This window comes from Misgurnus anguillicaudatus, chromosome 17 (assembly GCF_027580225.2).
Source record: "Misgurnus anguillicaudatus chromosome 17, ASM2758022v2, whole genome shotgun sequence".
NCBI classification, from domain to species: Eukaryota; Metazoa; Chordata; class Actinopteri; order Cypriniformes; family Cobitidae; genus Misgurnus; species Misgurnus anguillicaudatus.
Genome location: NC_073353.2, coordinates 15,038,910 through 15,051,154, shown reverse-complemented (window position 1 = coordinate 15,051,154; position 12,245 = coordinate 15,038,910). Strand labels below are relative to the sequence as shown.

Sequence of the window (12,245 nt, the reverse complement as noted above, 5' to 3'; positions counted from 1 at the left end):
TATAAATGCACAACATCTGATCACATAGTAAAGGTTTAATATAATTGCACAACATCTGATCACATAGTAAAGGTTTAATAACTGCATGGCAGGTAACATCTGATCACATTGTAAAGGTTTAATATAAATGCACAACATCTGATCACATAGTAAAGGTTTAATATAATTGCACAACATCTGATCACATAGTAAAGGTTTAATATAAATGCACAACATCTGATCACACTGTACATGTTTAATATCACTGCATGACATCTGATCACATATGAAGGTTTAATGTAACTTTACAACATGTAAAGCAAGACCACCCTGCAATAAATTAAGACACAGCTTTATCGGAGTCATCAGGAGCTGATCCCAAGTGTTTATCTGGAAGCTGTTGGTGTATGTACTGGTAAAGTGCTTGGCGACTGTGTAATGGATGCAATATCAACCCTCTGTAAAGCTGAACCAAAGATGGTTGTTTCTCAGCAGAGATATGTACATTTGTGCCAGCTCAACACATTGAAGCAGTTTCTCGGACAGGGTTTACAGGACTAGGATTTAATTATATTAGGACATTTTAGTTTTTAAAACAAACCCTACAAAAAAACAAGACGGGTGCGCATCTTGTGACAAAACAATGACACTCATATATGTTGAGGTATGTCAGTAAAAGGTGTTTTTAAATTATTGTAGCTCAAATATGCATTTTAGCCTGGGACCAGCATAAGCCCTGTCAGGGAAACTGCACCATTGTTTTCCCATATCAGATGTAGGTTGCTTCAGGTTGAGTTGTGATTTTAAAGTGTAGTTGTGGTCAGAGACGGATGGATCCTCCCATTGTGTTTCTGCATCACAGTTTAGGAACATGTTGATTGTATCATCCTCACAGTTGTCCACTGCATCACATCAATGCATCTGTGAAAACAATATAACCATAAACATTTTTATGTTAGTATTTAAAATAAACTTGCATCATAAGAATTAATATATAAATGGCACCCATACTTAAACAGAACAGTGTGTAAGAGAGAGATGCATTAAAAAGAGACAGTAACATTATACACACAACCTTTAACTTGTGTTAAATAATACGTTGTTTAATAGGTCATTATCAATATCTGAATGAGAAATGAACTGACAGTCTAGCATCTGAAATCTCAGTAACTTGTAGGAATCACGTGGGCTACTGTAAGAATGCAATGCACTATAATATCTCGTTGTACTATCGTAAATATAAAAACATAGGTGGACAATTAAAACCATTCAAATAGTTGCATATTATAAACTAACGTTACTGATCTTAAGTGTATTTGTAGAACGGACATCACAAATCTAACTTTAGGCGAACGAGCACAAAGTTAGCTAAGATAGCTTACCTGAAACTGGCCACCTTTTCAACACCCGGCGTGGTTTAAAGTTACCGGAACATCGTAGTCGAACCATTACTTGGGATAAGGGTGTTCCTCAGTTGGCTTAAAATTGGTAAGAAAGAAACATAAGGCACTCGAGTGAGCTTTTTAAGCTTAACGCGTCGCCTTCAGTAACGGCCTCAGCTGCTCATCGTCTATGCGGCCGGAAGAACGTTGACAAAATGAGCGAAATGGCGCCGCCCTTGTTGTCGTGAAAAATAAGGTGAATAGGCTGTAAAATAAAAAATGAAAACGACTGAACAAATCAAACGAACGCAAGCCGGCACGGAGGCCCCTATTGGCCGGGGCCCCTGGGCTCAAGCCCACTCAAGCCCAATGGTAAGTCCGGCCATGCTCCAAGTCGCCCTCTTTCATTTACAGAATTATACAATGGAAAGCACGTCAAGCATAAAAGTCTTGTAGGTTAACTGAGGAGCCTGCAGGTTCACGCCGTAGAGTAGAGCCATGCGAATTGCAAAAGTGTAAACAAGGCTTCAACTGCACAAAGCTAAAAAGAAATCAGCAACTGTGTGCTGATTCCACCACTTGCCGCGTCACGTGTGAAAGGGCCTTTAAAGGAAAACACCACAGTTTTTCAATATTTCACCATGCTCCCACCTCAACCCAGACGAATGAACACATGCCTATCTTTTTTGAATATGTGCACTTTATCTTTGCACAGCGTGTCATGAATGTGTTAGCATTTAGCCTAGCCCCATTTATTCCTTAGAATCTACACAGGGAAGAATTTAGAAGCCACCAAACACTTCCATGTTTTCCCTATTCAAAGACTGTTACATGAGTAGTTACACAAGTAAGTATTGTGTCACAAAATAAAACGTGATTTTTAAGTGAATAAAAAATGAGAACTATATTGTATGGCGGAAGAGCACCTAGTTTGCAGCACTTCAACCTCTGGCGCAGTAACATCATCACTCCTGTGCGCTGAGGTCGAAATGTTGCAAACAAAGTGCTCGTCCTCCATGCATTGAAAATAGATAGTCATGTATTCATTCGTCCAAGCCGAGGTAAGAACACAGCAAAACATACAAAAATGGTGGTTTTCCTTTAAGTCAAAAGTTTAGGCCTATTTGTCAGTGTTCCACACTCTGTCTCAGTCGTGCAACATCACACCCAATGATTCAATCGCCCTTGCTTTTTTTCCCACTCCAACATTTCAATTATTACCCACTAAAAGCTGCACAGATATATTTGCTTACCTGAACTCTGGTGTCTGGTCTGAACTAGTTGATGCATGAAAACAGCACCCTGATTGGTTGACTGCATGGCTCAAAGTATTTTGAGTATTTTAAAAATACAAAAATACTCATCTTAAATGTATTTAAATACAAATTACATTTCATTTTTTTCAAAGGCTTTAAAATACAAAATACAAAATACTATTTTGTATTTCAAATACGTATTTTAAATACATGTATTTGAAATACTGCCCATCCCTGCTTGTAATTATACATACAATAAAACTTTAACATCCACGCATGACTTCACTTTAACACGCTAAAATTAAAGCGCTTCGAAAATTGCAATCTCACTGACTTTTACATTAAACTAGATAAAAAACAGCAACAAAATAGTCAGAAGCCAAAAAATATCCCTGACAGCAGACGACTCTGGGCCGGATCTGCACCGGAGCTGCCGACTTCGGTCCGGAACCATCCCGGAGTTGTCTGCTTTTGGAAAATGTATCTCAAGTCAAGAGCAAATGCATGGATCTTTTCATAGAGCTATTTATTTACATTCATGACCGTTTTGATGGTGTGCTCGGAATCGAATGCGGAAAGAAAAGGTGAAGGGTTGAAGTAAAATCCAAAACAATTAATGAAAATGCCCAGGGCCAAAGCAAAACCCCTCTTTCTTGAGCTGGGGCCGTAGAAATGGATGGCGAGAGAACTGATTTTCATCCCTGGCATCGGGCAGATGGAGCCGTGGACAAAAAGGCCCTTGTACTAGCGTGTTAACTCGGCTAAAAGCCTCTAATGCCCCCTAATCGTGACTGGCAGGGTTGGTGACCTTCCCTATTACCCCTCTCAAACCCTCTCTGCCACATAAAAGCTCACTTTTCTCCCAGCACGGCTTTCATGTGACTCCAAATGCAAAGCTGTTACTGCTTCGATGATGAAGGACACATACATCACTAATTTCCGAAAGAGGGAAAAACGACGTTCAACTAAAGGACAGGGATGATAGGATACAGAACGAATAAATGAATAAAGAATGGAATAAAAAATAGGGGTGTTAGAAAGTGAAAGAATGAAAGCGCCAGACAAAGAAACTTGAAACAAAGTCTTGAGCTGCGGAAGTTTAGCATAGTTGGGTTTTGTCCCATGTTCCTTTTGTAAAAGTCTGATGCTTTTTGGCTTTTGTGAACCTAGGGCATTGACTTTACCAAGAGGTTTAAGAAGCTGCTCACCCATCCAACTGGCCTGCTACAACAAGGGACTGTGAACTCTGGAAAGGGAGGGCCAATCCGACAGATCACATGCATGCTTGCGCATATACCACCAGTCAAAAGTTTGACCACACCTACTCATTCCTTATCATTAAAGTCATTAAAATAGGAAAATGCTTATGCCATGTTGTGCTGACAAAAATCTAAATCAAAACTTTTAACTTGTATTAGCTTAGATTATGGCTCTGAGCATTTACTCATTTATTCAGCCCCTTTAATTTCTATATATGATGAATAAGCTTAGTTGTTGGCTGCTTTTTCTTCATTATCTGCAACTATTTTACGGGTAAAAAGTGTGAATTTCTTTACAAAACTAACATTTCATAAAGACCTTTACATATTATGGGAGGCAACATGCTTGACAATCTGTTTTTGGTTGACACTTGATGGGTAGGATCTGTGTTAGGAAATGTACAAATAATCAGTCAGTGATTTGATGTTAGATGTCTTCATGAATAATTTTCTAGATCTGCTACTACTCACACTTCTTCTTCAACACCTAATCATGGATTAGCTATTAACCAGATAAAAGATCTCAGCACATTTGTTTATAAGTCTGATTATTTCAGAAAACAAATTAAATCTTTATTCTTTTAACACACTTTGATACTGTAAATAGCGTTATGATCAGCAGAGCTCCTAGCCTCCATTATTTCTTGCGAAAGGGTAAATGGTGTAATATGCTGTCCTCTACTGGTCACATGTGGTAATGAATAGTTGAGGATCTTAAAAATAATGTCATTCTTTACTCACCCTCATGTTATTCTAAACCTGTATGAGTTTCTTAATTTTGTTGAACACAAAAGAAAATATTTTGATCATAGATGTAAGCACACAGTTGACACTACCCATTGACTTGGTATTTGTTTTTTCTACTATGGAAGTCAATGAAAACGGTCAACATGTACTTAAAATATTTATTTAGGTTCCCCTTTTTGCCTGTTTGCCTGGGTGTTGCTATAGACACTGAACTCACGTGTTGCTATAGACAGCAAACTCACGGCTTCGTTGTCCACGCTGTAGGACACAACGGAGGAAGGCAACCTTTGTTCCAAAATCGGTTTTGCTTTTAAATCCTCTCTCTTTTAAATTCTCAACTATCTCTGGCTCGTTTGGTTAATATGTCATGATTTTTATAGACAAACAGTCTTGTACATTTAAATTACGTATGTATTCTTATATATGGTATGGGCTCGTCGTTGTTGTTTTTTTAGGCTTCCACTCTTAGTGGACCATGATTCATAGGTATTCCGTGTATATTGTGTTATTTATTAATGTATGATGTTTTTTATGTAGTTTGTATTGTTTGCATAACTCTATGAATTGCCCCTTTGGGGATAAATAGTGTTTGAAACTTGAAACTAAACCATAGTTAAGTTATAAAGTGTGATAAACATGCAAAAAAATCAGGAAAGGGCCAACACTTTTTTACACCACTGTAAATGTAAGATCTTAAGAAGTACTAAGGAAGTATTTTTAGTATAGTTAACAGGTGCTAGGGCGCCACCAGAGAAGAAAACTATTTTAACATGTTACCAAAAAGTTTTTAAAAAGTGCAAATGAGTACAAAATAACATAATTTAGTTGTACTATTTTACTGTAAGTCATACATTATATTTTTAATATTTTATGTGAACTATCCCTTTAATCCTATTATTTTGTTTCAACCGGCTTTACAATGGCCAGTTGATGTGCTTATTGGTATGTAGTGCCCCCTTGTGGTCATTTCGAGCGTAATACAGCTAGATTTTCTTGTGTCTCAAATCTGGGCTGCATTTTAATATTTTACACCAATATTTTACTCAGAATTATCATGATTATGAAATGCAAAAAAATGCAGCAAAAATAAAGATTCAACAGATCCCTTCAAGATTTGTAAGCATTAAATGACTATCGGGTGCGCGCGCGGCATGGGGCAAACTGTTTATACCATCCAGGCTTTTTTAGTTTAATCTAACAGGGCTGAAAAATGATGACTTACCTGAAATGAAGTGAGCACTACAAACACAAGCCTCTTTGATCTTTGCATTGTCCCAGTCGCCACGTTTAATTGCTTGCAGCCACAGATGTATTTTTTTGTTTTTGAGATTCTGCAGGAATCCCAAAAAACTTGCAGATCTTGTGAGACTTCCACAGCCCACGACGCAAGTAGGCATTTTTGATGATACTGAATAATACGCAACTGAACCCTGCTGTAATGACTTTTCTGACCCCGACATGCGAAGTGGGAACCGCCTGTGATGTGAACTGTGAAGGGGTCTACTGAAGAAACTAATTCAGTATATGGGGCAGTTTCCAGAACAAGGTTTAAATTAATCCAGGACTAGGCATTGGTTATATTAGGACATTTAAGTAATTTTTACAAACATAGCTTACAAAATACAATACAGGTGGGCAAACTGAGACAAAACAATGGCACTGATATAACATATGTCAGAACAAGATGTTTAAAATTAAGGCAGCTCAAACATTCATTTAAGTCTGGGACTAGGATAAGCTCTGTCTGGAAAAACACTCCATAGTGCAGCATTATTTAAACTTTTAACTATTTATTACATAGTGCTCACTAGTGTAACCTAGTGAGCAGACATGGGGACTTGTGACTTGGTGACTTGGACTCGAGTCGACTTGAGTCGCTATTTTTGTGACTTGTGACTTGAATTGACAAAAAATAAAATACTTGAGACTTGACTCGGACTTGGAAGTTAAAGACTCGGGACTTGACTTGACTTGAGACACGATGACTTGAATGACTTGAGTGTTAATCACATCATGTTTTTAGTTTGAATATAAAATATATAAACTATTTTAAAAAATAAAGTTGACCCAGCTGGAGCGCAGGCTGAGAATGGCGTTGTTATGAATCACGACACTATCATCAGTCATGCCCTCTCATACCTTAAGCACACCACGCCCACTTAGAACAGATGTCAACATGTCAGCCGGAGGGGTAGCGAGGGTCATCGCTTTCGGCTTCAACAAGATGGCAAAAGACGAACAGACGAACGTTGCAAGACATGCAACATTAAAATCACGGGCAGCCAGACGACAACCTCCAATTTCGTCCGTCATTTGAAGGTTAGTTGGTAGTTAGCTAATGTAATAATAGCTAAAGTAGCCATTAACCCTCATCATACCGTGTTGGGGACAAATGTGGGCAAAATAATTTTGATTTTTTTTTTAAATACTTCCCTTGATCTGAGCGGTACGAGACTTGGCTACTGTGTCTAAGTTTGCCACCTGAACACACACACAGAAAAATTACTGGATTCTACAATGTTAGGGCCGGTTCACATATCACGTCTTTTGCGAGCTCAAGTTCGTTATTTCAAATGTAGGCGCGCGAACTGAAGAGATTATAATTTTGTTTGATTCCATGATGTATTTTACTGAACATGAGTATTTCTTTATTTTTTATATTCTATATATCTTTATTAAGATCAGATTCTGCAGGTAAAATTGCAATAATAAGGTGACTTGGACTTGACTTGACATAGCCTGTGACTCGACTTGACTTGACTTGCCCAAGAAAAAAAATACTTGGGACTTACTTAAGACTTGAAGGTTCAGACTTGAGACTTACTTGAGACTTGCACATGTGTGACTTGGTCCCATCTCTGCTAGTGAGTCAAATCAAGGAATGCTCATTGATTGCTCTATAAAACTGATTTATGCTCTGCATAGAAATCCAATGTGATTTACGTTTAGTAACAGGTGACCGTATGCAGCTTTTCTGACTGATTTGACACATCAGTTGAATTCGCTTCATTTTGAAACAAAATTACTAGATGATGTGGCTGCACATGAAATGAAAAACCAGACTGTTTGCATATAGCTAAATGAAAACAATATTATATAGCACTCTCTAATATGGGATTAGAGAGACATGAGGGTGAGTAGATGATGAAAATTGTTGGGTGAACTTTAAGTTTGTGTCGCTTGAAAGCACAGCAATTTCACACTTAAACATTAACCTCCTCTATGAACTCTCTACCCTTTTGCTTTATGGCAAGACTAACGAAGTACAACTTAAAACTGTCTGTTATCTACTGTCATTTTCTTTACATGTGCATTTTTCTGTGAGATGTGTTAACCATTAAAACCATTAAACAGTATAAGGAAAATTGTATTCAAGTTAACACACCGTTTCAGAGCAGTGCTTTTTTGATAAACCCTTCCTAGGGCCGTTTAAGTGCATGTGAACATACAGTAGTCAGTACAATAACATCAATTCTCCTCTATAATTTTAGCAGCATCTAGTGGTGAGATTGCGAATTGCAACCAACAGCTCACCCCTCAATTTCATGGTAGCTGCCACAGGACAAACATGTCGTTGTCTGAGACAATGTAGGGACGAAACACACTCTGAACAGTTTGTCCGTTTAGGGCTGCTGTTGAAACATGACGGTGACTTCCTTGTAAGGAGACCTGCGATGTATGTAGGTAAAAACGGCTCATTCTAAGGTAATAAAAACAATACAGTTCATTATGTAAGGTCTTTATGCACCACTGACAATATAGTTATGTAGATTATATGACCACCGACAGAACCTGCTTAATCTCCGCTTAATCTCCATATCCGTTTCAATGTATATATATATATATATATATATCTCCCTAGGGTTTTTCCCTCCTAGGACTTTTTTACTTCCCCGGCTAAAAAATCCGGGGTTTTTTTTCTCCTAAGGGGTTTTTCATCCCGGGGAGGCAGCCTTCTTGGGCTTTACTTCTATACGTTACATTAGTAATACATTCGCTTTAATGTTGATTTATAGCCGCAGCAAATTTAGCTGCTTGTGCTATTGTGTATTATGTGGTGCTATCTGTCGATTTTCTGTGCTTTTCACTGCTTCTATTAATGTAAAGCTGCTTTGATACAATAACCAAATTGTGAAAAGCGCTATATAAATAAAATTGAATTGAATTGAATATAGCATTCCTATCAAGAGATCCTTCATAAAGTTACACATTGCACCTTTAAGTCACCATGTTTTAATGTCTTGATTTGGATTGCATTGTGGACTGGTCTTTGTCCACTTATGTGACTCCGGTAAATTAAGCACCTCTGGTACTATAAAGTAGAAACACGTGTATTAAAGCACATCCTTCTTGCGGCTGTGATAGAATACAGGCCAGTGTGGGTAAGGCCATTGAAGTATGTGGGCTATTACATTGATTTATTTACATTTTAATAATGACCACAATCCACATAGCAGTAAACTTTTGATAATTAGTTGCACAAATCAAGCTTAGGGTCAAGCCAAAGGTTTGACAGTGCCGGCCCAAAGACAAATGTGGCTGATTATAGACAAGAACTGCCTGCCGTTCTTTGACAATTGCGTGACTCTAGATGGACTTTTTATTTTTTACATTAAACTGTACTCTGTTGGAACACTCAAAAATGCCAACAGCATTTAAATGCAATCCATATGATTGTAAAAAATACACTGTTTGTGTGTGTGAAAGAGAGAGATACTCTTAAAAATAAATACTCTTAAATACTTTAAATAATAAATACTTTTATTTGCACTATTTGTTAGCAGTCCAGCTGCAAATCTTTGGGAACACAAATGTACAGTTTTTATCATGGCAATATAGCACACTTAAATTGAAACTAAATAGAGAGAGAAAGAGAGAGGGGGGGGGATGAGCATGGAAAGAGATGAAAAATCAATCTTTAAGATACACAGTAATCAACAGGGAACTACACTTACCTTTTCCACTGGTGGCACTTGCGCTACCAACTTTTTCAGTTACTGGCGCAAAATATGATTTGGTCGCACATATTTTTTTCAAGTTATATTAAGGCGCTCTGGATAATAATGAACAATAATGAAACTGTATTGCATACAGATATGCTTTTTATTTTACTTGCCATCTTTTAAACCACATGCCTTCTTGTTTTCTTAAACGTTGCAGTGTTTCCCACAGATCTGAAATTTACTTGTGGTGGTAGCCGGTGAAACGGGCAATCATTACCCACTGACAAATAATGGTCTACTATACATGTGATGAAGAACTAATGGCCTAATGTGTGACACAACACAATACTTTGATTTATTGAAAATTATTATTAATTTCACATTATATTTCATTAATCTAACCACCCCAAACTTTCTTTGCCATTAACAAAGCTGACACTGTTTGTCAAAGCACCACGAAAACACTTACTGTTTTTGCATTGATATATGAAGCAATTAGACCCCTTTTATCAAACTCAATATAATACAATACTATGTATACTATATTAATAGACAGTGCAGGTCTATAGATTATAAATGTGACTGATGTTATAATGGTTATAATTTTTACTAGATAGGCACTTTTACTGCTTCTGCTCTATCTTTCTATTTCTCTCTTACCGATTAAAAAAGCTTAATCTACTCATTATTTCAGATTTAAAAGTCTACTTGCAGTCCCGGTGACAGACTTTACATTGCTTTGTGTTTTTTATATCCCAGGTCAGCTTAAGCTTGGGCTTGTTCAGTGCAATGGGCTTGGCATTGGCACTGCTTTTTTTGCTACAATCTCTGTGCAAACTTTTTAAATATGGATATGGTTTTAGAAAAGATATGGTTTATTAATAATAAGATTATTTAAAAAATGTGAGAAAGAAAATGCAGCGCATGGTCGTAACAAGAACCATCGGCATAGAAACCGGAGGCATGCTGAAACTGCACTCGAGCTTTTGCGCGATAGCGCTCATGGCCGTTTTCCGATCGAATCGGGTTATACACACAATATTAATCAGACTTGGGACCCAAAGTAATTAAACTAGGACCTAACCGGACCCGACTGACCATTTAAAATATAATCCCGGAACCATACGGATCCCGCGTCCTCAAGACCTCTGCTCAAGTTCAGAAACATGGAAGACACTGCGCTTGCTTCGCGTCGCACCCAATTCATTGAGAAACAGAGAGCACGCGAACGCACACTTATAGGGAGAGACACGACGTGCTTTCACGCAAAATGAAGCCAACGTGTTGAAGGCTCAGAGCACGTTATAAAACGTATTCTTAAAATCCACATTTCTGTTTTAATAAATGCTCATAGTAAATCATAGCATATTGTCTAAAACATTAGGTAGCACATTTGCGACCCATTAAAAATTAAGGTCGCATGGCAGTTCAAAAGGTCGCATATGCGACCATTTTGGTCGCAGTGTAGTTCCCTGAATCAATGAATAAGCAAGACCAACATTAAAAGTCCTTCTTTCGGCTTTGTCCCTTTTCACAAAAACAGTTTAAGACCTTTTCTGTACAATTTCAATCCCCGCTTTCTCTCTTCCCACATGGGAGGAAGGAGAAAGAAAAGCGTCTGCTTTTCCAAAGCTACACAAAGGAGGAGTGAATAAAGGGGGGAAAGCAAAAAGACTGTGTTCATGTGTGAGTGTCGAGGTTGAGGATGAGTGGAGAATAGCGGCACTAGAAATCTTATCATTTTCAGTCCACAATAGGCTGGTTTCTATGACAGGACAGTTACAGATCTGTTTTATCTTATTGTGGCTTTGTGTGTGTGGTAATGGCCGTCTGCCTGTCAGCTGGTCATTATGAGGGCTTTTGTCCCGCTGAGCGAGAGTGTGCTGTCCATCACGCAGCTCATTTCACTGCACCCTTTGTTGTGCGCTCCAGTTCTTATTGCCATGCCTAGTGGAAAAGCACAGATCCGCTCTCTCTTCTGTGGTGATTTTCCTTTTTGTAATCCATCTGAACCAGCAAATTGCAATTTAAAGGAGACGGGAGGGTGAAAAAGGAGGTAAAAATCAATTTAATCCTAGGGAGTCCGGCTGAGAGAATGAGTTGAGCCACCCAGAGAAATGATTGGTATTTTCGATTCTGTGCACGACACAAAAGGGGATCAGGTTTATTAAATCTCAATCACTCCATCTATTCCAGGATCATTTCTTTCTAGGCTTCACATCTGTACAGTATATATTATCTCAAACTCTCAAAACGCCTCGCCTCATCTGGAATCATCCGGGCAGCCGAGTCTTTCATGAGCTGCTTTAATTCTAAGGATGCGTTCAGCTCTAAGAAAGCCACCTGTTGGCTCCAACCAGTGCAGGTGAACCGAAATAAAATAGTTTTGTGCAGAAATCTAATATACGAGAATACATGTAATACACAATATATAAGTTTAAAAGTACTGTATGCCATAGAAGAAACAATTTTTGGTTCCACAAAACATTCAGGCAATAGGACCCCAGTTTGAGAACCACTGCTCTAAACGATACCAACCGAGGCATAAGGGTCTGATCTAGCTAAATTATTGTCATTTTCTGCAAGAAAAAAAAAAAATGCACTTTTAAACCACAACTTCTCGTCTTGCACTAGCTGTGTGAAGCGTCAGCGCGACCTCACGTAATTCGCGAAGCACGG

The 12,245-nt window shown here is 38.1% G+C and overlaps 1 long non-coding RNA gene across 1 annotated transcript; it reads right to left on the bottom strand.

The window, feature by feature from the left end:
• Nucleotides 1-617: 617 nt before the first annotated feature.
• LOC141350193 (uncharacterized) lies at nt 618-1,624 on the bottom strand. The gene is made up of 2 exons (XR_012358179.1): nt 1,362-1,624; nt 618-900 (listed from the first exon to the last, which is right to left on the bottom strand). It is a non-coding gene; the product is annotated as an uncharacterized lncRNA (long non-coding RNA).
• Nucleotides 1,625-12,245: the final 10,621 nt, after the last annotated feature.